The sequence below is a fragment of the Podarcis bocagei genome (genome assembly GCF_964188305.1).
Source record: "Podarcis bocagei genome assembly, chromosome: 8".
Taxonomy (NCBI): domain Eukaryota; kingdom Metazoa; phylum Chordata; class Lepidosauria; order Squamata; family Lacertidae; genus Podarcis; species Podarcis bocagei.
The window spans coordinates 69555004-69582635 of NC_138133.1; the positions used below are offsets into that span (position 1 = coordinate 69555004).

Sequence of the window (27632 nt, forward strand, 5' to 3'; positions counted from 1 at the left end):
ATACAATTTTCATTAGCACTACAAAGCACCCAAAAAATGCATTGGAGGCATGAGTACCTACCTGCATTTTCTTTCCAGGGCCTGGCATAAGTTTCCTTTGGATCTACCCTTCTCAATTCTAGAGGGTATGCAGGTCATTCAAATCTTTCTTCCCTTCTTCCTTTTTTGATTAGATTTCAGGCTGCTTTTTGGTGATGGGGGCCCTGAAAGACTTCTACAATAATATAGCACCACAATAATATTCTTTTGCAACATACAGTATGTACAAAAGGCACGAATGCCACCAGTTGATAATTTCATGTTACTATTTCAATCTTAGTTCTCCCAAAGCCTGGTGGAATAAAAACATACTCAGATCTCCTAATGATTGCGGTACTGCAGGTCCAGTTAATCTTCACAGGAGGGCAATATCTGTTTTATGTGTAAAATGTATGCCCTTGCTGGACTACAGTTCCCAGTATCCTTGACCATTGGCCATTTGGGCCAGGACTGATAGCAGTTGGAATCCAGCAGTCTGGAAGGCGACAGATTCCCCCATCCCTGTGATACAACAGCCACAAATGTAACCAACCGGATCTCATTTTGACCTAAACAGCCTGGGCTGAGCTGCTTAAAGAACCGCCTTAAATGTTGTGAAAGAAATGAGAAACCGATGTGCTTCCCACACATACAATGTATTAATCTATTCTCAGTAAAGGCCCACAGAAGTGTAGTGTACATGCACAAATTTCTACCTTCTCCATTCTGAAGAGGTTTCAGCAGCAAAATGTATGAGGAAGATCCTGGGTTTTCCTTCAACGATTTCCTGCTTAAGTAAAGAATGTGATTTTTGAGTTCATCTGGAAAAGAACTCGCAGAAATACAGCAGAAATGGGCTTAGCCATCATGATACGACATGCACAGTTCAGGTATGCATAATAAGAGGCGAGGGAAATTGGCAAAGCAGGATGGGGCACAAGTTAAAAATGCCTCCAGGAGTTAAACAACTTTTGGAAGCATTGTGCAATCACCAAATATTTACTATGGAAGATTCTACAGGTCTTGATATTTACCAGAGCGGCTGAGAATTCGCTTCCAAACCATAGTGAGTCACCTGTCCTGTAACTGTAATTCTCTACCCGGGCTTCTTTTCTCATGGACAAATTTTGCAAGAAACATTTCTTGGCAAAGTAATTGTGCAACAGAAATTGAGAAGAAGAAGAAGAGTTTGGATTTGATATCCCGCTTTATCACTACCCTAAGGAGTCTCAAAGTACCGTATTTTTCGCTCTATTGGACGCACCGCACCACAGGACGCACCTAGTTTTTACAGGGGAAAATCAAGGAAAAAAATATTATCCCTCCCCCCCAGCCCCAAAGAGCAACGGACAGGCTGCGTGCAGCCTGTCTGCTTCTCCCAGAGCTTCTCGGGGCTGCGGGGAAAGCCCGGGTTCCCCCACCAGCCCCAAAGAGCAAAGAAGCCAAGACAGCGCACGGGATCCATAGCCGCGCAACCTCTCCAGCCAGGAGCTAAACCTCTCCAGCGCGGCTAAAGAAGACAAGGCAGTGAGCGCGATCCATCCCACTCACTGCCCTGGCTTCCTCTTTAGCCTTGCGCAGCATCTTTAGTCTTGCGCAACGGGATGGATTGCGCCCGCTGTCCACCGGGGCTGGACTAGATGACTCCTGGGGTTCCCTTCCAACCCTGCAATTCTATGACCTCGGAAGGTGTTTGGGGTCTCCACCACTGGAGGCTTTTAAGCAGCGGTTGGGGGACCATCTGTCTGGCGTTCTTTAGCTGTGATTCCTACATTGTGAGGGGGCTGGGCTAGATGACCCTCGGGTGGCCCTCCCAACTCTATACAGTCCTACAGTTCTGCAGCAGGAGATCCACAGCCACTTAGAATCATAGAATCATAGAGTTGGAATAGACCACAAGGGCCATCGAGTCCAATCCCCTGCCAAGCAGGAAACACCATCAGAGCACTTCACACAATGCCCACACCATCAGACCACTTCACACAATGCCCACCATCAGACCACTTCACACAATGCCCACTCCCAATTTTCATCTGAGAGACATGTGGCTTCAGTGTCTAGGCAGGTACCCCCCTACCTGCCACACTTCCCCCACCCCACTTAAGCTAAGGGAATTCCTGCCCAGAGAAGCTCCCAGGTGAGGCAAGGGTTAAGATCTACCTCTGGTAGAGGCACGCAAGGCTAAAGAGGAAGCCAGGGCAGTGGGATGGATCTCGCTCCCTGCCCTGGCTTCCTCTTTAGCCTTGCGAAGCCTCCCCCCCTCCCCCCCGCTGGAGAGGCGCGCAAGTCTAAAGAGGAAGCCAGGGCAGCGAACGGGATGGATCGCGTTCCCTGCCCTGGCTTCCTCTTTAGCCTTGCGAAGCCTCCTTCCCCCCCCCCCCAGAGGCGCGCAAGTCTAAAGAGGAAGCCAAGGCAGCGAACGGGATGGATCGCGTTCCCTGCCCTGGCTTCCTCTTTAGCCTTGCGAAGCCTCCCCCCCCCCAGGCGCGCAAGTCTAAAGAGGAAGCCAAGGCAGCGGACGGGATGGATCGCGTTCCCTGCCCTGGCTTCCTCTTTAGCCTTGCGAAGCCTCCTCCCCCCCCCCCAGGCGCGCAAGTCTAAAGAGGAAGCCAAGGCAGCGAACGGGATGGATCGCGCTCCCTGCCCTGGCTTCCTCTTTAGCCTTGCGAAGCCTCCTCCCCCCCCCAGAGGCGCGCAAGTCTAAAGAGGAAGCCAAGGCAGCGAACGGGATGGATCGCGCTCACTGCCCTGGCTTCCTCTTTAGCCTTGCGAAGCCTCCTCCCCCCCCCCAGAGGCGCGCAAGTCTAAAGAGGAAGCCAAGGCAGCGAACGGGATGGATCGCGCTCCCTGCCCTGGCTTCCTCTTTAGCCTTGCGAAGCCTCCCCCCGGCTGGAGAGGTTGTGCAAGGCTTTTCTAGAGGAGGGAGAAGGGACTGACTGGCGGTGTCAGTCCCTTCTCCCTCTCGGGGAAAAGCCCGCAAGAGCCGCGCGACGCTTGTGTGGGGCTCTTGAGGGCTTTTCCTGCCTGCCTCCCCCCTGCATTCGCTCCATAGGACGCACAGACTTTTCCCCTTAGTTTTTAAGACGGGAAAAGTGCGTCCTATGGTGCGAAAAGTATGGTAGCTAATATTCTCCTTTCCCTTCCTTCCCCACAACAAACACTCTGTGAGGCAAGTGGGGCTGAGAGACTTCAAAGAAGTGTGACTAGCCCAAGGTCACCCAACAGCTGCATGTGGAGGAGCGGAGACGCGAACCTGGTTCACCAGATTATGAGTCCACCACTCTTAACCACTACACCACACTGGCTCTAAGTGTGAGGATCCTATTTGTGTATCCATCCAGGAAACGTTAAATGAGTTCCCATGTATATGATTGGGGGGAAAGTCTATCAGTCTAAGAAAACATTATGTGGGAAGGAGATCTAAGACAGGGGTAGTCAACATGATGTTTTGGACCTCCCATAATCCCTGACCGTTGGCCAAGCTGGTTGGAGCTGTTGGGAGTTGGAGTTCAATAATATCTGGGCCATAGCAAGATTGTTTGGGAATCAATTTGGCTGAGTGGTGCAGAGAGCTGATTGGCCAGAAAATGGGAGAGTGAGTTTGAGTATGTGTGGGGCAGGAAATACTTTGGAGAATACTTTTTTTAAAAAGACTGCTTGAAATTTCACTTGGCAATACCTCAGTAGACTTCATTGATCAGCCTCCAGTGGTATAGCAAGAAGAACCTACGAAAACAGTGCTGAAATAAATCTCCAAAAATTCTCCCCTAAAACGAAGAAATAATTTTATCTCCTAAAACTAAGATAGCTTGATTGTAATTTTCTTTCAAGGTCAAATCAGTATTATTTTGATCCATTGTCGCTGGGCCCCTAAAAGGCGTGGACGTCGGGACCAGGGACAAGATGGCGGGGTGGGAGCAGGAACGAAATAGGCCGGTGCCTGCTCTGCCTATTTGGCAATCCAGCACTGTACAATAAACTGTTGCAGTTTGGAGCTCTCTGTTCAGGAACCCAGCCATTCTATGCCACACCTGCTCTCACCTGGTTTTCCACCTACCCCACAATCAGCATTTCATGCCACTGAACATGCACAGTCCTCTTTGGGCTATTTGAGGGTTTGCTTTGTAACCACTGAAGTTTTCTTTTTCTAAATGTTTTCATAATTCTGCAAACCGTGGGGTTATTCCAAGCCTGCTGATACCTCCCTCTTATGCATGGGGTTTGTGTGTGTTTGCATGTGTGATGCCTTTTCCGACTGCATAAGGACTGACACTCAGAATGGGCATCACTGTTAGCATAAGCGCAATGCAAGGGTGGGGAATCTCAGGCTCACGGACTGCAGGAAGACCTCTCAGGCCACAACCTTCCTACCTGGCCACATCCCTCACCAGACCTGCTCCGTGCCCTCCTCAAATGTTTTTGCCTGGATGAAATATGCTGTAATAATACCTCTTGCTGATTTGGATGAAAGATGGAGAGTCATGTGGATATGTAGAAACCTTTGGCTTTTGCGTGGCTAGAATGTAGCCTACTTCTAATGTTAAGAGTGACATGCATTACTCCTCCCCTGGTGTAAACTAATATGCCCTGGCTGAATGGGTATTGCGCTTTTTGTATTATCACTTCTTCCATATTATTGGCCGCCCTGCAGATACAAGTCCATGGTGTCATGTGAAAGGTACAATCCTTGGACACGGTTTCCTCGTTTTTCCTCGTTAGCAGAGAATCCACCATCTGACAATGAATGGGATGTGGCAATGAAACACCAGTGAATCATAGTCGTCTCACCTGGATTTTACAAGTCTCAAAGGAGGCTTATGCACATACTTTCAGCTTAGCTTGGCAGTTTTCCCTAATGTGTGTGTGACTCAATTTAATTCAAGATGGTAACCACATTGGATTGGAATAATAATAATAATAATAATAATAATAATAATAACCCATCTGACTGAGTTGCTCCAGCCACTCCAGGCGGCTTCCAGCATATTTCAAAACATAAAACATTAAATATTAAAAAAATTCCCTATACGTTATCACAACCTGGGAAGAAAACCATTTCACCCCCACCTCTGCATAAAGCAGGTGTGAACAAAGTTTTTGTTTCACCCTGATACTCACCCCACCCTGCCCACTCGCTCTGGTTTTTGTGTGTAAGAGTGTATTTACTTACACTATCAATAACTGTTTTACATGAAAAAGCCATTATCCTGGATCTTCTAGGCTGATGCCAGATCAACGTGATATACATAAACTTTTCCAGAATACCTGAACCTGCCTTTGTTGTAACTCACCCTCAAGGAGTATGGACTTGGTGATCTGACCTTTACTTCTGCTGCTCTAGGCATAAGAAAGGAAGCGAAGAGGGAGTCGCCATCCCCAACTATCTATGGCCTAATTGCATCACGGAGTCTAATCTCCGAAGATCTTTTGTTTTAGTGCCTTTGTTAGCAAGGATGATGAGACTGAAACCAGTGGGATGTTCATTTGCAAAATAAAAGGAAAACCAACTAAATGAGCCTGTGGCTCTGGTGTCCACAGTAAAGTTGATGATTTCATCAGCGAAAAAGGTGGCAAAACGGGTCAAGATTTTCAGCGGCTATCAAACAAGCCAACTGTAATAGTAAGCATCTAGACAGAACGAGGAATATTATTTTTTAATTTAAGCACTTTATCCTAAGCAGTAGACATTAAAAGTATATGCTCCTAAGGAATGAAACCAGTAAAACACAATTTTCCCTGCATTGGATCACATTTGCCATTGCGATGCCCATTTACCCAGTTTGCAGGGATCCTTTAGGAATGCCTCATAATCCCTTTTCCGCTTGCCAGAATTATGGAACTGGAAGGGACAAGGGTCATCTAATCCAACCCCCTGCAGGTATCTTTTTGCCAAAGTGGGGCTCGAACAGACAACCCTGAGATTAAGGGTGTCATGCTCAGTAGACTGAGCTATCCCAGCTTCAGGCAAAACTCATTTAATATTCCCAGGCCTTTTAGGGACTCTAGAACTTAGTCTGCTATTCTGAAATAGTGTCTTGTTCCATTTGATTTTAGGCCATTGTAGTTTTTTTGACACACTTATGCAAACTGCTTAGAGATCTTTTGTGATGAAAGCCGGTCTCTAAATAAAATAAATATTTTTTGTGGGGAATTCAATTTTTTAATATTAAAAATTACGTTAGTAAGTTACTAAGTTTTCCTTGTTGCACGTGAGACCATGGTCCACCGTTTGGTAGCTGTGCTTAACAGACTGCCTCATTTTCCAAATCAAAGCCTTGCCACCCTTTTACCTTAAGCTACTGAGTCATTTCAAAGGACTCTGCTAATAAAATCTGCTGCCAGAAGGGCTGGCTCCTCTCCTCCTCCTCCTCCTCCCTCGTAGCAACGAACATGTTCTAGCTGCTAGCCTAACCTTTGCATTCCTCTGGAACGAGATGAATGATTAAATGGAATCAGTTTTTATTTTCTATTTTTACTTCCAGTCTATTTTGAGGCACTAGCCTTTCTTTTAAGGAATAAAGGCACATCCTAAGAGTTCTAATGAGGCAACAGCAGGCATTTGAGAATTAAGATGTTTAACAGAAGATTCCGTTCTGGACAGAGTGTCTGACTTCTTTTTGCCAACTTGAGGAATATTAGATGCATGATTTTCCTTTGCATCTGGGGAAGATATGATAATGATGATAATGATGATAATGATGATAATGATGATAATGATAATAATAATAATAATAATAATAATAATAATAATAATAATAATAATAATGTATTATTTGTACCCTGCCCATCTGGCTGGGTTTCCCCAGCCACTCTGGGCGGCTTCCATAGAAACCAAAAAACACTAAAATATCACACATTAAAAACTTCCCTGAACAGGGCTGCCTTAAGATGTCTTCTGAATGTCAGGTAGTTGTTTATCGCTTTGACATCTGATGGGAGGGCATTCCACAGGGCAGGCGCCACTACCGAGAAGGCCCTCTGCCTGGTTCCCTGTAGCTTTGCTTCTCGCAATGAGGGAACTGCCAGAAGGCCCTCGGCGCTGGACCTCAGTCGAAGGCAGTAATGCTCCTGAATATCAGTTGCTGGGAACTGCAGGAAGGGACACTGCTGCTGTACTCAGGTTCAGCGTGTGAGCTACCTATGGGCATTCGGTTGTCCACTGTGAGAACAGGATGCTGGACTTTTTGGTCCACTGGCCTGATGCAGCCTGATGCATGTTCTTATAGGTACATAAATTTCCAAGGTAGCCACCATATTGCCCTCCAGAAGTTGGACTACAGCTCCCATAATCTCCGATGATTGTTTAGATTATAGTCCAACAACATTCCCACCCATGTCTTTTGATCTTACCTTCCCAATCCAACTCCTGCCGATTTGATTTTACTTACAGCAAACGTTCAAAACATTAAAACAGAGAATATATAAAATACAGAATATGTCAGGAAATTCCAAACAACCAAAAATCAACAGCAAACACAAAATAAATTCAATATTACCAAAGAAAAAAAAAATCTAAGCTTGAGTACATAAATATAAAGCAATCAAGTTTCTGGTATGGGTCTTGCTGCCCTTCAAGGAACCTGGCTTGAATACAGTTCAGAGCAGAGAAGTAGACAATATACAGCTGTCTCCCACATCTCTCCTCGAGGAGGCTGACAGCATCAAAATGCAAATGTTGGGGAGAGCAGTGATGGTGCAGGTCTTAGTGTACTCCATCATTTCTTTAATAAGGCTTCTACAGAGGTTTCACTGGGCTGGTTATACCCTAGATCATAAGAATAAAATTAAAGGAGCTACAAGAACTCAACCATAATGTAATGGGAATTGGGGTTGCTTGTGCGTAAACTGCAAACTGCTCCAAGCTAGCCGTGTAGCTAAAACTTTCCCCAGTTGACAGCCCTTGAAACGCGACTGTCTTAGTCACTGGCAGAATCCGTCAGTGGGCGGGACCTAAATTTGCGCCAACATAGGAGTTGTTTGACTCCAAGTCTCCGCCTAGATTCCCTGCGTGGAAGCCTTCTGCGCAGCGTGGGCGTGCCAAGCGGAGGTCCTGTGCTCTCTCCGCTGATTTCACTGGAAGAGTCTCTGAGCCTTCCCTCCGCCTTGCTCTCGGCTTCCCCTTTCTCCCTGGTGTCCCCTGGATTTCTTTCCCCCGTGGGAACCCTCTCTCTCTCCTTGCTAGTTCCCTCCCCTGCATCACTGGAGCGACTTTCCTCTCCTCTTCCCTCTGATGGCAGTTCCCTGACACATAATTTTTTGCATTGCTTATGGTTTTCCTTCCAGCTGCTACAACTATGGTGCCCAACATAAATCAACCATAAGGATTATCATTGTTCATCGCAGAGTGCTCAAGACATCCAACTAGGTCAAGGATGGGGAAGTTGTGACTCTTCAGGTACAGTTGGACTCCCAACTCCTACCAGCCCTAGTCAGCATCACCTAGGGTCAGGGAGGATGGGAGTGGTAGTCCAACAACATCTGGTTGCCCATCCCTGGATAAGGTGAAGCAACTTAACACTGCTCCATGTCTAGAACATGTGCCCTGAAGAAGCATATTCCAGATCGGTCCAAGGGACATTTAGTACAGTATTCCATTTCCCACACTGGCCAAGTAAATGCCTTTGGGAAGTCTATAAGCAGGACGTGAAGGTGACAGGGCCATAGTTTACATGTATGTGCATGTACGTGGTTCCAGGTTCAGTTAAATTCCTGACATCTCCAGGTAGAGCAGAGAATGTCCTAAATGAAACTGCAGAGCTGTTGCTAGTCAATGTAGGTAGTAGGATGGACCAACCATGTGACTCGGTCTCTCCCAGTAACTGATACTTGGAGGTACAGTTTCTAAATATGGAAGATCCATTTAGCTATCATGACAAAAAGCTAATGCTAATAGACCTGTCCTCTGTGAATTTGTCCAAAGCAGGGATATGGAACTGGTGGCTCTCCAGATATTGCTGGACTTCCTCTACCATCATCCTATCCAACAATGTCTGGAAAGCTGCAAGTTCCCTTGCCCTGGTTTAAAGCCACATACAAGTATACCATCTAGAATAGTAACATTTATAACATTACATACTGAAAACATTTATGATGTTTACAAATGGAAGCGATTATGCTTTTATTTTTGTTGGAAGCCATCTAGAGTGGCTGGGGCAACCCAGTCAGATGGATGGGGTACAAATAATAAAATTATTATTATTATTATTATTATTATTATTATTATTATTATTATTATTATTATTATTATCTATTGTTAGTCACTTTCACATCCTATGAAAGCTAATTCTGCAAGTCAAATACTGCATGTGCTACATTGCTTTATTTTGTCTATCCTGTTGGGAACTAGGGGAAGAGGGGGAGAAAATAATGACCTCCTTTTTCTCTGAAGTAATATATTGTATATTTTAAACAGCTCATTCTAGACAAGTTGATTAAAAATCAAAGATCAGATAGAATAATGGGACTGAATACATCACATCTGCATTTGAGAACAGACTTCATCAAGGCCGTGTCACATATTTTTTCGCATTGGTGCCACTGTGATTAGCTTTGCTTTGGAAAGGAGAATGTTTACATTATGATTCTACCTCTGTGTGTCTCAGGCATTGAGGGCTACATGTTGGAGCATGCAGAAGGATTCTTTTTGCATCCTAGATCCTGCTTCATTGGGATAACCATGAAAGTATTGGTTAATAAAACTTCACGGCCTTTCTTGGAGGATGTTTGCAAGCTTGCAAATGGCCATTCACCTAGTTCAGGCATGTCCAACAGGTAGATTGTGATCACTGGACGTCTGTGGTAGATCACTGGCGCCCCTCAAAGAAGCTGAACAACTGTGGCTCCCCTAAAAAAGCTCAACATTTTACCTCCTCCCTGAAAAAGCTCAACAACTTTGACCTGAACCCCCAAAAAGGTAGATCACTGCCAGTTTTTAACTCTGTGAGTAGATCGCAGTCTCTTGGGAGTTGGCCACCCCTGTTAGTTGTTCCTCCCGACAAGAAAGGATCCCTGCCAGGTGACCAGCTGGAGATGTTAATTCATTTTTTACTGACTGCGTTTATAGACAGCCTCTCCGCCACAATGACTCCCATGTTGGCTGGCAATAAAAACCAACCAAGACAACCCACGATGAAAACAACACAGGTCTGAAAATAAATCTAAAGCTGATTGGATAGCTCATTTAAATATTTTATTTAAAATATTTATACATCGTATTTTTGTACAAACACACATCAGTGGCTGACAATTTACCAAATGCATTATCTTATGAAATAAAAAAAAAAACATACAGTAAATATTTTGAGGGGCAGCTACAAAAATAGAATAAACCAGTGCTTTTTCTCTGGGGGTACGCATACCCCTAAACATTTTGTGAATCTAAGTTTGGCCTCATTGAGGCGCAGTATTTCAATATGAGTAGGAAAATGAGAGTACCCCTTAACATTTTTTTAGGAAAAAAAAACACTGGAATAAACAAAGAGATAAATAAATATACAGGCCAGCCACTCGCCTGGTTTTTACTTTTTACTAATAGCAGCAGCAGTAGAGCTGTGAGCCATCCACCAATTATAAATTTCCCACAATGCTCTGGTGCTTGGGGCACTGTGGGCCATTAAAATAGCAGGCAGCTTGGAACTGGTGGCACAGACTGAACTACTGCTATCAACTGCCAGAAAGCCCTCTGCCCCTCTCTCATTTTTACCAGTGGGCAGTTATGGGACTCTTGGCAGACTTTGCCAGGGGAGCCCTCAAACTTGGACCCCTCAAAATAGCCAGCCCTATTTATAGGAGTGAAGACAGTTGTTTGATAAGTCTTTTCCCCTTCTTTCTGGACTGTCCATGTGACACAAATAAACCACACAAGCATGTGCGTGGGCAGGAGGACTAATAGACATGTCTGTGGTCTAATAACTCACATGGATTTTATTGTCAGGTTGGATCAGATTAAAGACTGCCAGCTTAGTTGTCAAGGTTCTGGGCTAAGATTTAAGGCACCATTTTGTGCAATGCCTTCAACAAGTGGCGGAATCCAACAGGCCGGAAGCGATCATAGGAGATCAATATACGCACTGCCACCACTATTTCAGCCAATGACGTTTCTGCAGAATTCCTACACAACTGTGGAAACAACTGGAGCGGTGTTCACTGAAGATGGGATCCCTTCAAACAACCTTGTTACCATGGAATCCCAGCGCTGGGTGATTATGCAAAAGGATCTCAGCACATTGGGAAAATATTGATTGTCTGGCTGCACCATTGGGGCACACCATCGATACGGCAGCACCCCACAATCAACAGGAATAATGGAAAGCAGAGAAGGTACTTTTCTCCCCTCTTTGAAAGATAAGTGGAGATGCACTCATACGGACTGCATATCCTTCCCTGATACTGTCTGCAACTTGAGCATTTCTGTGCTGGTGTATTGCATCCAAATCCTTTCAAAGCATCTGTGCACTTGTGAAGATTCCTTCATAGGTTTTGGCTTTGGTCTCTCACTTATAATTCATTCACACACACACACACACACACACACACACACACACACACACACAGTGTGTACCTCGGGTTAAGTACTTAATTCATTCCGGAGGTCCATTCTTAACCTGAAACTGTTCTTAACCTGAAGCACCACTTTAGCTAATGGGGCCTCCTGCTGCTGCCGCACCGCCAGAGCACGATTTCTGTTCTCATCCTGAAGCAAAGTTCTTAACCTGAAGCAATATTTCTGGGTTAGCAGCGTCTGTAACCTGAAGCGTATGTAACCTGAAGCGTAAGTAACCTGAGGTACCACTATATATATAAACATACAACAAAAAACAATTCAAAATCCAAATATTGAGATGATTCTGAATCTCGACTTCCCTCCACCCCTTCCATGGGTCCTAATGGTAATATTTACAACCGCATATCAATACTTATCCAATTTTTTATCCTTCTAAATCATCCATACTTTCCATTACTTCACAAGTGTGGTTAAAACCCTGCTAATGTTTTAACCTGTTTACAGTGGTCTCGTAAATAAATGTATAAACTTTTCTCATTCTTTTTTTAAAGTTCTTGTCTTCTTGATTTCTGAGCTTCCCATTTCGGCACAGTCCATCAACTTGGTTCGCCATTCTTCTCTGGTCAGGACTGTCTCTTCCTTCCATCTCCAGTCAGCTAACATTCTGACATGGCGGCTGTCTGTCACTAGCAATCTTTAATTGATTTCGCAGGCAGTAAGTCTCACTATGTAAGGATACTAGGTTTTGATTTACTACACCCAGCATTCACACCTAGCAGAACTTTCCTCCAGGCTCAATTTTGGTGCTTTTTTTTTTATTTAGGTAGGATTTTGGTGCTTTTTTTATTATTTAGGTTGGATACTCTAGGTATGGGGACAGGGGTGGCGCTGTGGGTTAAACCACAGAGCCTAGGACTTGCTGATCAGAAGGTTGGCGGTTCAAATCCCCGCGACGGGGTGAGCTCCCGCTCCTCGGTCCCTGCTCCTGCCAACCTAGCAGTTCGAAAGCACATCAAAGTGCAAGTAGATAAATAGGTACCGCTCCGGCGGGAAGGTAAACAGCGTTTCCATGCGCTGCTCCGGTTCGCCAGAAGCGGCTTAGTCATGCTGGCCACATGACCCGGAAGCTGTACGCCGGCTCCCTCGGCCCATATAGCGAGATGAGCGCCGCAACCCCAAAGTCAGTCACAACTGGACCTAATGGTCAGGGGTCCCTTTACCTTTTACCTTACTCTAGGTATGGAAAGATGGATTTAGTGACACCAATATTTGCTTTATATTATTCCAGTCATCTTTCCATAATGGCACCTGTGCCCCCCCCCACCCCCCTTAAAGAACTGTAGCTTTGCAGGCAATACAAAAAGACTGCGGGTTGCAAGAAATGCTGACATGAAACTATTTTACTCGTTCTCCCTCTTTTGTGAATGAATGCAGGGAAGCCATTCTTTTTCCTGAAGTGTCAGGATTTAAGCCCAGGTGAAACCCTATGGATTACAGGTCTGACATGGTGGAAATGGGCTGATTTCGGGGGCGGCAAGAAGGATTAAAAAAGAAAATAAAATGTGATCAATGCTCTTTGCTACAGGTACGGTAACTGCATCAGATAAGCTCAGGCTTGTTCAATTGATGTCTCTAAACTAAAGAAGGGATTTATTAAGCAAGACATAGACAGCATTATGTGCATCCGGAGCCCAGAGATCACAGGTTAAATTTAGGTAATCCTGGACACATATGTCAAAATGAAAGCAAAGCCTCAGTAGCCAAAAAAGAACTCTTTTCCTGTGTAAAATGGATCTTGCAACTATTTTCACTTAGAACTTAGGCCTGTCCTTTCAGCAACCACCTTCTAATAGAATATGAGCAGATGGCAATCCTCTTCTTTGCAGGAACTTGATTTGCCTCAGTCATACCATATTGACACAAATCAGATTTATTTATTTTTTGCATTTATATCCCACCCTTTTCTCCGAGGCGCAGCAGGTGGCGTACATGGTTCTTCTTCCCTTGATTTAATCGCCACAGCAACAACCTTGCAATGTCCGTTGGGCTGAGAGGCAGTGACTGGCCCAAGGTCACTCAGTGAGTTTCATGGCTAAGTTGGCTTTTGAACTCTGATCTCCTAGGGTCCTAGTCTGAAATTGCTACACCATACTGTCTCTCTAAGGCTGTGGTCTTCCTAAGCATGCTCACTTGGAAACAAGTTTCATTAAAAAAAGTTGAGATGCAATAATATGCCAGTGGAGGCATGCCTTTTGCTGACTTAGCATTTACAAAGCATTCCAACTAGTTGTTTCCTTTTGAGTTTGGGCTTTATGCACAACGTATTCACCTGATTTAAAGCCCCCTAACTGTCCAGGTGTGTCCCCAGAACAGGCATAAAACTAGACTAGCTCTGGTGTAGTTGAAATTATTTCCTCTTACACTGGAACCAAGAAAAAAGGAAATAAAAAACTAGTGAGTAAAAATGAAGAAAAAGGTAACAGTCTGACCTGTATCTCCCATCTTGGCCAGTCTTGAGACCAGTAGGAGTTAGAAGCTGTGATTCCACCATCAATTAAAACATTTGATTTAATTGACTAAGATTTCTTTAATCGGGTGACAGTGACAGTTCATAATGGTATTTTATAAGAGTCTATCTAAGATAAGAATCTGCTTTTTGATTTAGCCGCTGGGGTTTGAGTATGGACAGGGTGGCGAAATTTCAATGAATCTGATTAATCTATTATGACGGAATGTATATGTGTTATTAAATTAGTATACTTCTACCCTGCCCTCCATCATAGCTGATCTCAGGTTGGAGCACAATTGTAATTAAAACACAAGTCAATTAAAAAAAAAAACTCAGTTAAAGAGTCCACTGAATTTTAATATTTTTAATGTTTGATGTGCTTTTATATCTTATTGGAAGCTGTTCAGAATGGCTGCAGCAACCTAGCTAGATTGGTGGGGTACAAATAATAAAATTTATTATTATTAGTAGTAGTAGTAGTAGTAACCAGAACAGATAAAACAAGCACAATGAAAACCATAAAGACAACATTTAAGTCACAAAGCAGTCTACAACTTCCAGGCATGAACTGACTTGAATTGATATCCTACAAATTCCTGGGCAAACAAATGGGCTTTCACTTGGTGATAAAATGAAAGAAAAGTGGGTACCCAACATAGTTCTGAGGGGAGGAGGCTCCACAACCAGGGGGCAACCACTGAGAAGACCTTTTCTTGTATCTCCACATAGATGATGTATCTTCCAATGGTCAAACTATGAGAAGGTCGTCCTCTGAAGACCTTAGGGCTGGTTTTCATAGCCAACTTGAGCCTTCAGTCTGGGTTGGTCAATAGATTACAATATATGAACAACTGATCTATGAAGACCATGAGGTTTGCGGTTTCACACTTATGTAATTTGTTGCTGGGGAAGGATTGTGCTCTTTCTTTGGAAGGGATATGTTCCAAATTAGACATTTATGTGCTTTTCATAACTGAGCCAGGCAATAGCTTTGACTACTTTGAAGTAACGAAGTACAAAAAGTATCGTATGAAGCAAGCCTTAAAAGCATTCTTTTTCTAAAGCATTTTTGGAAGAAGAAAAACACCCGAGCAATTGAACATTGTCTCTTCTCCAGTTGCTGTAGTGAAATAAAGCAAACAGTTGCTCTTGTGGTTTCTTCTAAGGCAATTAAAAGGCGAAGCCAAGTCTCAAGTGGCTTTGGAGAGGCAATATTAAATGCACTGGTGGTTCATTTCACTTCTAAAATGTCAATTTATAAAACATAACAGGATTCCTCCCTCCCTCCCTGTGTAACTGTGTTATATAGTTCAACCCAGGCTCTAAGAGCTAGGCTACACTCCTACATACTTGGGATTAGGAGTAATGCCCATTGAACTCATGTTTACTTTTCAGCAAACATGTACATGGCTCAAACTACACATTACAGGGCAGATCCATAATAGTTCTGCCGATGTTAATGCACACATTGAAAATGCAGTTGCATTTGTTTGGAGGAACAGCTGGTGCAAAAGGATTTTTAACATTTCCCTGGCAAATTTGCACCCAACTGCAAGCTGCTGTTTGCCCCAAAATGTTCTCCCAAATTGCAAACATCAGCTTGCAGTGGTGACAATTTTGATCAGGAAAGCCATGTGGTGGGGGTGTCTCATAACTCCTCTCTACTCCAAAACAAGCTGGCAGCACCTCGCCGTGACATTTCGGTTGAAACAAAATCTCCAAGGTAGTAAGGACTTTGGCTCTTTCACTCCAGCTAGGGTGTTGCGGTACAGAAAGCAGCAGTGTAAGGCAAGTGCATCCCTACACAAACACCTGCAATGTCTCTTGGAGATTCTAGGGTGGACTGTCAGCTCCCACAGGGAGCAGGCGTCAAACTGTGCTGACCCAACATACTGTCTCTTGCCTGACATTATGGTTGCGTCAACCACCTTGCTAACAGAATGTGGATTCTCTAGCATGTTATATGCCACTGTATCCAAACAGTTCCAGAAAAATGTCTGCTTAGGATTCCAGTTGGAGAATCTGCACAGAAAAAAATGAAAGCCTCATTTGCTCAGTTTGTTTAAACCAGGAATGGGGAACCTGTGGCCTTTCCAGAACTTGTTAGACTCTCACCATCTCTAACCATTAGCTATGTTGGCTGTGACTGATGGGCCTTGAAGTCCACCAGTGTTTGAAGGGCCATTAGTATCTCACCACTGGCTTACACTGACTGTGCAGCTTCTCCAGTCTTTGAAGTTGAAAATGGGATAGTCCAGCCACCATCTGGACTTGTTCTGAACTTCTTCTGTCATTCTATCCTCACGGAAAGAAAATGTGAATTTTCAGTAGCAGAAAACAATTGGAAAGGCATCTTCCCTTGCAAATAATATGTCCTTCTAATCTGTTTGTATTTTGCTCTTCATAGAATTGAGATGTGTGCCTTCGCCATGTTACTTTTTCTGAGACTTGAACAAATACATTTTCCCTGCTGCAGCTACCACGTGCATATTAAAGAACCCCAAATTTAGCTTTTGTGCATGATTTGGATTTCTAGATGAACCTGATTTCAACAATAGCTGCCACAGAATTCCACATCTGGAAGAGTTTCAGTATTCAAACTTCACACATCTTCAGATTTTCCTTTTGACATTCAACTTGGAATTTTTGTGGCACACGAAATAGTGATAGATCCGTTGTAAAACAAGATGTCTTACTTCATCAGCAGTGATGATGAGGCAGTGTGGTGTAGTGGCTAGGGGGCTGGACTAGGACCACAGAGACTGAGGTTCAGATCTCCACTCAGCCATAATGACCAAGGGCTAGTCACTCTCAGTCCAACCTTCCACACAGGGATTTTGTGTGGATAAATTGAAAAGAGCAAAAACATGTTTGTTCCCTTGGGAGAAAAAATGGGATAAAAATGTTATCAAAATAGTAGAAAGGGGATACTTTAAAAACAACAACAATCTTAACTCTTGCTCATAAACTTGCATTAGAAACATTTTGAAATTTAACGCTCGCTATCAATGCCATTTCAACTGCTCAATTTTGTGACCTTGTCCTCAGAAGGACAAGATCACACCACCCTGCAAAACTCCACTCAGGGAAGATGTTCACAGATCCATGAAGGATGGGGAGAAGAAAGTTCCATGTAAATCCTCTGCGTAGGACATGAAAAGTGCCCCGAGATTTCCATTTGTTCCATTCACTATACAAACATTTGTTTTTCTTGCCAGACAAGAAGAAAAAGGAAGAGAGAAAAGAGCCTTGTGCTGCCGTCAGTCTTTTGCCTTTGCTTATATTCTATGCCACTATTTATTTTGCTTCTTTGCCGTGCAAATAACCAACCATCTTCCAGTGGGAGTTAGCCCAGCCCTTTTGTGCCCTGCAGTCATGGCTGTGTCTTTTAAGAGAAAATTGATTCTCTGGAATGCTGTGTGTGCACATACTTATCTGAGCCCTACAGCCCACACCTGCTGAACAGGTAAACCAGAGCCTCAGCAAAGGGCCTCAGCAGTGACATTCCAGCTTGGCAAGCTATTACTCTCTAATTGCTACCTGTCAAACAGGTAAACTAAGCTCTTGGGCCAAGTCCAAACAAGGGCATGTTCCCATGAAATCCTAAACCTCCCAACCTTTGACCTCACTGCAGGGCCACAAATGAATTTAACCAGGGCTGGTTTTTTGGGTGTGTTTTTTTTAAGACAACTGCACTCTTGAGTGCTAGCAAGAGAAGGCTTGATTTCCACCTGTGGCAAAAATGGAATTGCCCACAATCATTCCTACAGCGAAGCGTAGCACGACCACAGCCTGCCAGAAAGGAGCAGCCAGTTGCTAAGCATGATAATAACAGTCCTCTCTGAAACCAAAGCTCATTGTCTGTATAGCTGCGGCTAGAACGACCAGCATCTGATTCCTCCGTCTGATTCACTGACACTGCGGTGCAAATCTGTCAGGTTTCCTGCGGCCGAACAAGTTCTGCTACAAAGCAGCATTTAGGAAAGGTGGAACAGGCACTTCTTGTTCTTTCCTTTCTTCCAGTTCAGGCTTGTCCGACGGAAAGCAACAGAACAACAGGATCGACTTGCTCAGAAGAAGTGGGTTTCCAAACGGAGACTTACGCAATAGCTGTGCTATTGTGCAGTTGGTTTTCTGTTCCATTTTAAAAACAGGAATGCAACGTGGTACCTGGCAGTTAAGGGGAAGTAAAGTGGGCCCGTTTGTATGAAGGTCTGCATACACTTCTGAATGCAGGTGCATCAAAAAAATAAGGGCAACAATTCCTTTAGCGTCAAATAAAGCAGCACGTATATGAGGTCTAAGTGCAAGCTAGTGGTATTTTTTAAGCAACGAATGAAATACTGGACAGAATGAGACCTAATTGCCACTCTAGCTAGTATCAGTTGCAAGGACTGGCAGTGGTTTTCCAGGGTTTCAAACAGGAGTCCTTCTTAGCTCCACTTGGAAAGCCCAGGGACTGAACTTGTGACTTACATGCAAAGCACATGCTCTACCACTGGGTTATTGCCCTTCCCCAATTCTGCCTCACTGGGTTTATTTCTTAAACTATGAGTGCAGAACTCTTTAGATCACATTTGTGTCTCCAGCTGTTTTTGGACTACAACTCCCATCATCCCTAGCTAGCAGGGATGATGGGAATTGTAGTCCAAAAACAGATGCGAGACACAAATGTGGGAAACCCTACTTTAGCTTGTCTCCTAGCTATTTGAAAGCCACTTATCTGTAAGCAGGGGCATACCAAGGAGGTGGCCCCTTCTCTCCTTTCTGAAAACCACACACACACACACACACACACACACACACACACACACACACACACACAGCTTACTGTGGGGCTGGACATACTGCAAAGCACAGTGCTTGTGAGACCAGTCACCCACCAACTTAATTCACTCCAAGGTGTAAATCTGTATCTATAGCTATAAATAGCACATGCAAATTTTATGCAAATTTGCGCCATGGGCCTCTAAGTAGCTCACAATACCACCTGCATGGCTGGGAGAATACTCAATGACTCTGTGATGTGGGCAGGACTTCAACTACATGACATTTCCCCATGTAATCAGCACCAGATCTGAAGAATGGATGCCAATTCCATGCCATGACCAGGTTCAATCCGCGAGTGTTATTTAAATGGCGCCCTAGATGTGCAGGAGCTGCTTGGGCTTAAGGGACCCCTATAATGCTTTAGTTGGGTCCCGTTTTATCCCAATATGAGATTAGTAGAGTGCTTTTTACAAGGTGCAGGAGGACTAAATTAAGACTGTGAAAAGCAGACAACACTGTAAAACATCAAACGTGATGGAAAGCACCTAATGCTGGTACAATTATGCCTACTCAGGTATTACACAACAACATCTCTTCTATATTTTTTTCACCCTCATTTTACTGAGGATCCAGGTGATTGCTTTGCTTCATTCAAACAAAGAGCACTCTATAACATTTTAGATCATCTTTGCTGACATAGCAATAGCCATACCTAGAGAGGCTGACACATGAATTGTTTCATGCAGAGTTGGGAAAAACAAAGCAAGTTTTTGGATTTTGTATAGTGTTAAGACATGGCTGTACCATCCTTCCTTGATCCACGAATGCTTATGCTGGTATTTGTACATCATGAGAAGACTAAATTAGTCATGTGTTTGTTTAACTGTGTTTATCCAACGGATCTTGAGGCAGTGCAAATAGTCAGATACCACCATCCTTGGATAATCAAGAGTTCGGTTAAATTAATATTGTTGAAATAGGATCTAAAGGGGCCATGTAGCCTACTTTTTAAAAGGACGGTTCTTTGTTTGAAGGACTACCTGGTTCAAGTCTGGTTTAAAGAGAACAACAACAACAAAACCCACAAAGCAGGTACCTTGACTTTGCCCATGAAGTTAGCACCTGAGCAGCAGACTGAGCTGGCAAACAGATCACCCAGTCCCAATCTTCTTCACTCTGTGAGAAATATTGTATTTCTATGTAAGTTATAGTAATCTTCTCTAAATTGGCATCTATCTATATATATATAAATCAAAATATTTATGCAAATCTGTGTCCTACTCTGTTCTCATTTTGGGGTGATACATTTCCTCTTTGTGACGCTTCAGTGGCCACCCTAAGAGGTCATTCTGATAGGGTTTTATATGTGGGTATGGAAATGTAGATCCTCAGCTTCCGCTTCAAATTCCCAGTTTCTCCAGGTGAATCCCATAATAAGCCTTGATTTTACAAGCACTACTGGGCATGCAGAAAAGAAGATCTGGCGTGGAGTGTCAGTGTCAGGGGTGGGGAACCTGCTGCTCTCTGATGTTCTTGGACAGCAATTCCCATCATCCCTGACTATTACCCAAATTGGCCGGGGTTGGTAAGAGATGGTGTCCAACAATATCTGGAGGGCCAGAGGTTCCCCACCCAGGCCTACATGGCTGGTGCCATATTTAAAAATTATCATTCCATATCTGCACACTTTTTGCACATCAAAAAGGCATGTCCCCAGGGCATGTCCCCTCAAATACTAGCATGCACAAGGGACTGCCGATCTGATTAAAATGAGAGGGATAGGGAATCCTGAGCTTGCAGATCATTTCTGCAAACCCAATGACCCATTTAAATGAGGCCACACACCAGTTTCCGTGTACATTAGAGGTCAATCACTCAAGCATGAGGGAATGCCAGCAATTCTACTGTAGACAGGGGTTCTACTCATATTTAACACATTTTATATGCTGCCTGATTTTACAAAAACCTCTAAGTGGCTTACAATAATATTAAAATTGTCAATAAAACATTTAAAAGTAATTAAAAGCAAAAGAGATGAAAGCATATAAATATCTGTATGTCTGGATAGGCTTGCCTAAACAAAAATGCTTTAAGCAGGTGCTGAAAATTATGATCGTATGTTCTTTTCTTATTCTGGATAAAATCCAGTTTTAGATTTAGATTCTTCTTATGTGTATTATATATTCTACTTCATTCTAAAGCCACAAAACAGGGGGAGAAGGAAGAATTGTTTGGATTTGCAGACAAACAGGCTTCTTTGCTACTGCAGAACATTCCCCATGGTTTTGAAGTTGCAAAATGTCTGTGTAAACATTTAGCACCATATCTAATTATATAGTTCATTGTTCTGCGACTTGGGCACTGCAACCCACTTTTAATATTCACACAATCACACTATAGTTTTCTGTTGCCAAAATGCATTTGCTTAATTGCTCTTAGCAACGGTAATATTGGATCACATGGGGCCTCTCTGAGTGTGCTAAGCTTGGTTTAGGTGGGGACTGGGAGAGGTACAGTCAACTGTCAGCCACTAATTAGTGACTAATCCCACAGAATGAAATTCCCACACATCAGCAGGGCATCATTTTGTGACTTCCCAATTAGCATCACAACACTTGTTCAGCTACTGATTGGTTGGTTGGCTGATTGTGTGACTGTGGAAATGGGTAAAAGCCCCCCATCCAAACAATGACTATCATCAGTGCAGGTAAGATTTTTTTTTTTAATCATCTACAGTACTGTCTTATTTATTTTATAGTACACTACTTTGATTATTGCTTTCATTTTACGGATCAATGGTCTCGTTAGATAGTAAAGTTCATGTTAAATTGCTGTTTTAGGGGTTGTTTTTAAAAGTCTGGAACAGATTAATCTGTTTTGCGTTACTTTCTATGGGAAAGTACGTCTTGGTTTTGAAACGCTTTGGTTTTGGAGCAGACTTCCGGAATGGATTAAGTTTGAGAACCAAGGTACCACTGTATTAACAATAACAACAACAACAACAACAATAATAATTTTATTATACCCCAGCCACTCTGGGTGACTTAAAACATATCTAAAAACATAATAAAAACATCAATCCTTCAAATACAATTTCATCTTACTGATTTTCAGAGGAAAACAGTAAACACTGTTTACTCCTTAGCAATTCCAGAGTATGCCAATGACTTCAATTGCCATACTCTAGTGGTCGCTTGAAGGCAGTAGGAATAATATGCTCCTAAAGTGCATTTGCATAGCATCTAAAACAGGGAGCTATGTCTTTAAAACTACTAAGCTGACACCTCAATATGAAGTACACTTACCTGAGAGACAGACTTCAGAATTTATCTTCAACAAAAGTAATATAAAAACAGAGGAGAAATTGACTGTCTCTGGATGACAGCCAGAAGGCAATGTTATGTAAATAGTGAAGGAACACATCTTGTTCATGCATGGAAATTCCAAGAAGAGATTGATCCAAGCACAGCTGAAAATAGAAACAAATATGCACATGTTTTTCATACACACGGCCTTTACAGCGAATGAGGCCGTTCACGTTTCCACTTGTCCTGTCCCTTTCCCCTGGGAAAACCCGCTCTTTACCACTGAATCGGAGTAAACATCAACTGGGTTTTCTGCGAATTGATGTTTGTGGGATTTCCAGGAGAAAGCAGTGGGAGAAACAGAAAACCTCTTGGACCTGTGCCTATAAAGTATGGACAAAAATGAAAACCTCTTGATTCCATGCTTTCTAGACACAGGACAAGTGAAGTGTGGACAAGCCTAAAGACACAGCCATGGACAAAGACGCTCAATAGACTGCAGTGCAGAACACACTAATGCTAGATGATGGTATAATTTGCTAACTGTCTAATATAAGCAGTTCACCTCTGCCCAACCAAACACAGTCACATGGTGCATCTATCACTATGTTTACCAAGGACCCCATGTTCCTACGGTACGGTCTTATCTACGTCATCTCTCCCAGCATAGCTTCATTTCCCATTTGTATGCCATCCAGGCAGCTTATCTTTCCAGATGGCTGAAACAATATTCAACCAAGGCCAGAGGCACTTTGACTTCTAAACTTAGTGTCAGGCTATTGTTAACTATAGCTGGAAAGCAATTTCCAAGAAAATTATGATCAAGCCCTTTTAAGTGTTGTCTTAAAAAAGAATCAAGCAGTTTTTCTCATCATCTTTCATGTGGTTTGAGCACCCCCCCCCTTTAATTTTGCCTAAAAGTTTCAGAGTATTTCCCATCGGAAATCATTCCCTCCCTTGAAAAGGCAAATAAGAATCTGTATAGTTTACATCAGCTACTCAGGAATCTTTCCCGCTATCACTTTCGAGCTGAAATGAAACTATAGGAATTTTATCTTCTTTTCGTAAACTGCCCTGGAAGCTTTGCTGAAGTCTTATGAATAAATTAAATAAGCCCCCATTATTTAAATAGAAAAATAGGTTTGTATGCAGAAGCTAACATAGCAGGATGCAAATTTAGGCTAGAAACCTTCTAACTGTCCATGTTAATGGAGACTTTTGACATGCAAGTGCTTTCAAACAAAGAACTCCCCCAACTGCATCCCAAAGCTACACAGTTGGTTAGCCTAACCTTCTCCAAAGGATTACCGGTACCATGAAGATGAAGCTTGGGGACAGGTGAGTTAAGAAACCCATGTGTAACCTTTAAGCTCTATGGCAAAAGAGTGAGATGGAAATGAAGTAAATAATAAAAGAGAAGATGCAAGCTTGAGTCACCACAAACGCTCTTGGCCACTGCAAATATTACCCACACAGACACAAATAAAGAACTGAACAATTCATGAAGCACTTGGCAATGTTGTAAGCTCAAAGCTGGACAAGTATGCTTCTTTGTTATCTAGCTAGAGAAAATAATTCTAAAACTCATGGGTATGACATACTTGACAGCAGACAAATTATGTCTTGCCAGCGCTTGCTGTCTCACACATGGGCTGTTGCAGTGGCAAACAAGTTTTGCCAAATTTGTACAACTTGCAGCAGCTCATTCCAGATTGAAAGGTTATTGAAATCATTGTGGTGCACAGATTTATATGCACATCAACTGCATTATGAGACTTGAAGCATTAAGAACCTCGCCCACATACCTTCTGTCCTAGTCAGTGTGACTGTGAGGGATTCAAATGTGTGGTGCTGGGATTGCTCCCCTACTTAAATGTGATGGATGGGAGTACTAAGACTATCTAGATTAGGCAGTTCTCTGGTAGGATCCAGCAAATAACTGGCTGCCCTGACCTATTTAGGGGCCTTCTACTGGCCGGTGGCCTGTCAACAGGCTGTGCTGTTGGTGGCTGCAGTGGGGGTGTCTACAGCAGAAGAAACCTCTGCTGCATCCTAGTACCCTCCAGCAGTGTAGACTGGGGGTTAGGATTGCTTTGCCCACCTGTTTAATAAAGTAGACTAAAAACATATGTGTAGAATATCTGTAGGTGAGAAATGTATCAAACTAATTTTATGTGTTGGAGAAACAAAGCATTTACATGAACCAAGCAAGAAATCCTGGGAAATTAAAACGTATAATAGAATGTAGAGGCAGAAGAATTGTGGAAAGTGTAAATATAAGCATGTTTATTCTGAGGTGTTTGCTTTCTTTACTGGAATAAGGAAGCAAATCCTTCAATAGCGTCATTGTTTATTGACAAAGCATTTAAAGGATTTACTCAGTTAAAAAAGAAGAAGCTTGAAAAAGTCAGATTGTGTCGAGAGTGCATTTAAAGAGCATCCACTATTGTGTCTGTTGGTTCTGGGGGAGGGAGATGGGAGGGACGGTCTGACTAGAGGAGGCCTGATGCTTTCTATGCCTTCCTCCCTTTTAGTATATTTTTAGCATGATTTTTTTAGCCTTCCTGATACCTCTGCTCATATCTATGACCAAAATGCATTTCCACTTTTTAGTCTTCACATTCTATATACAGATGCTTTCATTAAACAAATGCAGGTAGCAGTTTGCCATAAAGGGCAATCTTTAATGCTAATGCTTATATGGTCTACTCCTTACACTGAGAAAGCCAATCTCATCCAATATATTTATATATAAATATAAAAGAAAACAACAATAATGGTAGTGTTTCCACTGTAATAGAGTGGTTCTTCCTGAACTAAAAAAAATATTGGCTACGTTCCCTTGATACTTGACTGTATTTGATTAGGCATATGGGGACAACAAAAGTCAACAGAGCAACACTGTAGTCATAAATCCATTTACTAGGAAATGCTCAATGGGGTTTTATTTCTGTGTAAACATTTTAGGATGAGACAGAAAGTCAGTAATATCTAAACCAATTATGTAAATATGCTTTGATCGAATCCTAAAATGTGACATTTTGCCCTTCCCCAAGTCAGAAGCAGCTACATAAGTCTCCCATCCCCCAGGTTAATTTATGAGTGCCACAACACCTGAAAGCAGGAGTTACCAAGGATCATATAACTGGAGATACTAAGTCAAGCTTACATAAAATCATAGTATTGGAAGGGACTCAGAGGGTGATCTAGTCCAACGCCCTGCAATGCATCTGAGAAAGAAAGAAAGAAAGAAAGAAAGAGCCCTTCTTGGACATAATGACTCACAGAAGTCCCTAATAATAAAGAAAGACGGTTGCTAAGTTTTAAGATGTAGGAAGGATTAACAGTAAGTGCTACCTGTTGCAAAATTAGCAGCTGGCTTTGTGTCTGGTGCTCCTAACTGAAATCTGGCACAAAAGCTATCATACGTGCAAACACATGATAAGCCTCCCCCAGCACTAAAACAATGCAACATCAAACATCTGCTCTTTTGCATTGAACTTGTTAACAGCATTGCTTTGATACAAGCACAAGCCATTAGCACCTGTTATCCCATAGATTTGTTTTAGCAGTTTTCATAACACATAATTTTAGGTGCTTATAATTATAAGTATAATCTGTAACCTTAGTTAAACCTTATTTGAATACCTGATTCTCTGTCCTCAACTGGCAAGTCCAAACAATACCATTACTAAATGGAGCAAAATATGCACACATAAAGTAGGCTGATGTGTAAAGACAGTTGCCTTTTAACTTGTTTCTTTTCAGCAAAGCAATGTGACAGCAGAGCTACAGATGTTCGTTGAAGAAACTAGCCAAAGTGAAAGTATGAGAAATGATTGTGAACCGGAAGAGTAAATAAAATTTGTGCAACCTGTTCCTAAGCAAGTCCTGCTCTCTTTATTGGTGCTTACTCCCACCTGAAGCATGCACAGAACTGCAGACTTACTCTACTAGTTTGATCTCTTGCAGCACTCACTCCAGTGAAAAAATGTTTACTTTACTGAGCAGCAGGTTCAGTGGCAGATATATATAAAAAAGAAGTTACAGGGATGTGGTAGACTTCTGGAAAGGAAAGTTGCACTGTACAGCTTTTCTTGATTTACAACTTGAAGCATGAATCAACAAGTATTTAAAGTCAAGCAGCAGATGGAACCTAAATTTCAATGGGACTTTCATCCACATGTGTTTAAGATTAGGGTGTTAGGCTGTGATCCTAAACTCACATCATTTGGAAACATGTTTTACTGAATTCAACAGATCTCACTTCCAAATAAAACATGTTTGGAATTAAAGTTTAATTTTATTTAAAAACACATTAACATTTGCCAGATCAGGACAAAAAGCCACCCAAATTAGTATGATGAATGGGAGCCAATGCTACTCCTGGTCACAGTAGACGCATTGAAGTTAATGGGCATGAGTTAGGTTTACCAATTTCAATTGGTCTACTTTGAGTAGGACTAGCATATAATCCCTTGTCCCCATTTTGGTACTCAGAGGTAAACTGTCTCTATAAACTGAAGTTCCATTAGTTTCCATTTAACCCCCAAATTACAAGGCTATTCCCACTATGTTGTCTAATCCTTAAAAAAAAAAAATCCAACCAGTGACCACTAGCACATTTTGGGGTGGTAAATTTCATAATTACTTCTGCTTTGCAAGCCGGACCATAAAGGTTAACAGTCCACATTTTTACAAGCCCACCTAATAAAGAATACCTGTTTGTGTCATTTGTGGCACATCAGCAAACAGTCTGGAAAAAACCCCTCTTTCTCATTAAGTTTACAATGCCTTCCCTATCTTGGTTGCCTATCTTTATGCACCACTGATCAGTGAGCTAGTTAGTGACTATTTACAATAAATGCACCCTAAACCTATCCATGTTTTCCTGAAAGGCAAGTCTCACTGCATTCAAATTGGCTTAATCCCAAATAAGCAGGCACAGAATTGCAGGCTGAATTGCTGACTGCCAAGCCTCTGCCTGAAGAGAAGGCCGACATAGCCAGAACAAAATTGCCTCTCTTGGAGAAAAAAATATGTGGGGGAACTCTGTATTTCATTGGCAGGTCATGAAAACATTTACAAATAAGAGATGCGCACTTAGTGCATACTCTTGAAGGCAGACAGGTGCAGAGTACTAAGCACGACAGAATCCAAACCCTTGGGGAGTGGGCATTTTCCTTCATATGTCAACACTACCTTTAAAGTCGTGTTGTGCATTGATTTTTCACTTATTGTCTGCCCCACTGGAAGCCTGTTGTCCGGCAGTAAGGCAGGATATAGACGTTTCAAATAATATTCCCGCCACATATCCATAACCTCGGAGCTTAGTGAGTACCTACTAAAACGTTACTGAAAATGCGAGAGGAAGAGAGAGAGATGCAATAAATTCAATTCTCTCTTAGCCTGGGAGAAACTCAAGAATAGGGGGAAATGAGATTGGCTTCCTTTTCTCTTCCCTGGCTTTAGCAGCCCAAAGCATGCCACTCCATACAAAATGAGATTTAGAGCTGAGCAGAAGTAG

General features: G+C 42.7%; 2 long non-coding RNA genes across 2 annotated transcripts; one reads left to right on the forward strand and one right to left on the reverse strand.

Moving 5' to 3' along the window:
* The first annotated feature begins 233 nt into the window (after positions 1-233).
* On the forward strand, positions 234-11548 carry LOC308593171. The gene is made up of 3 exons (XR_014010809.1): positions 234-908; positions 8302-8413; positions 10952-11548. It is a non-coding gene; the product is annotated as an uncharacterized lncRNA (long non-coding RNA).
* A 14786-nt stretch (positions 11549-26334) lies between these two features.
* LOC308593130 lies at positions 26335-27374 on the reverse strand. Its single transcript, XR_014010763.1, has 2 exons — positions 27257-27374; positions 26335-27218 (listed from the first exon to the last, which is right to left on the reverse strand). It is a non-coding gene; the product is annotated as an uncharacterized lncRNA (long non-coding RNA).
* Positions 27375-27632: the final 258 nt, after the last annotated feature.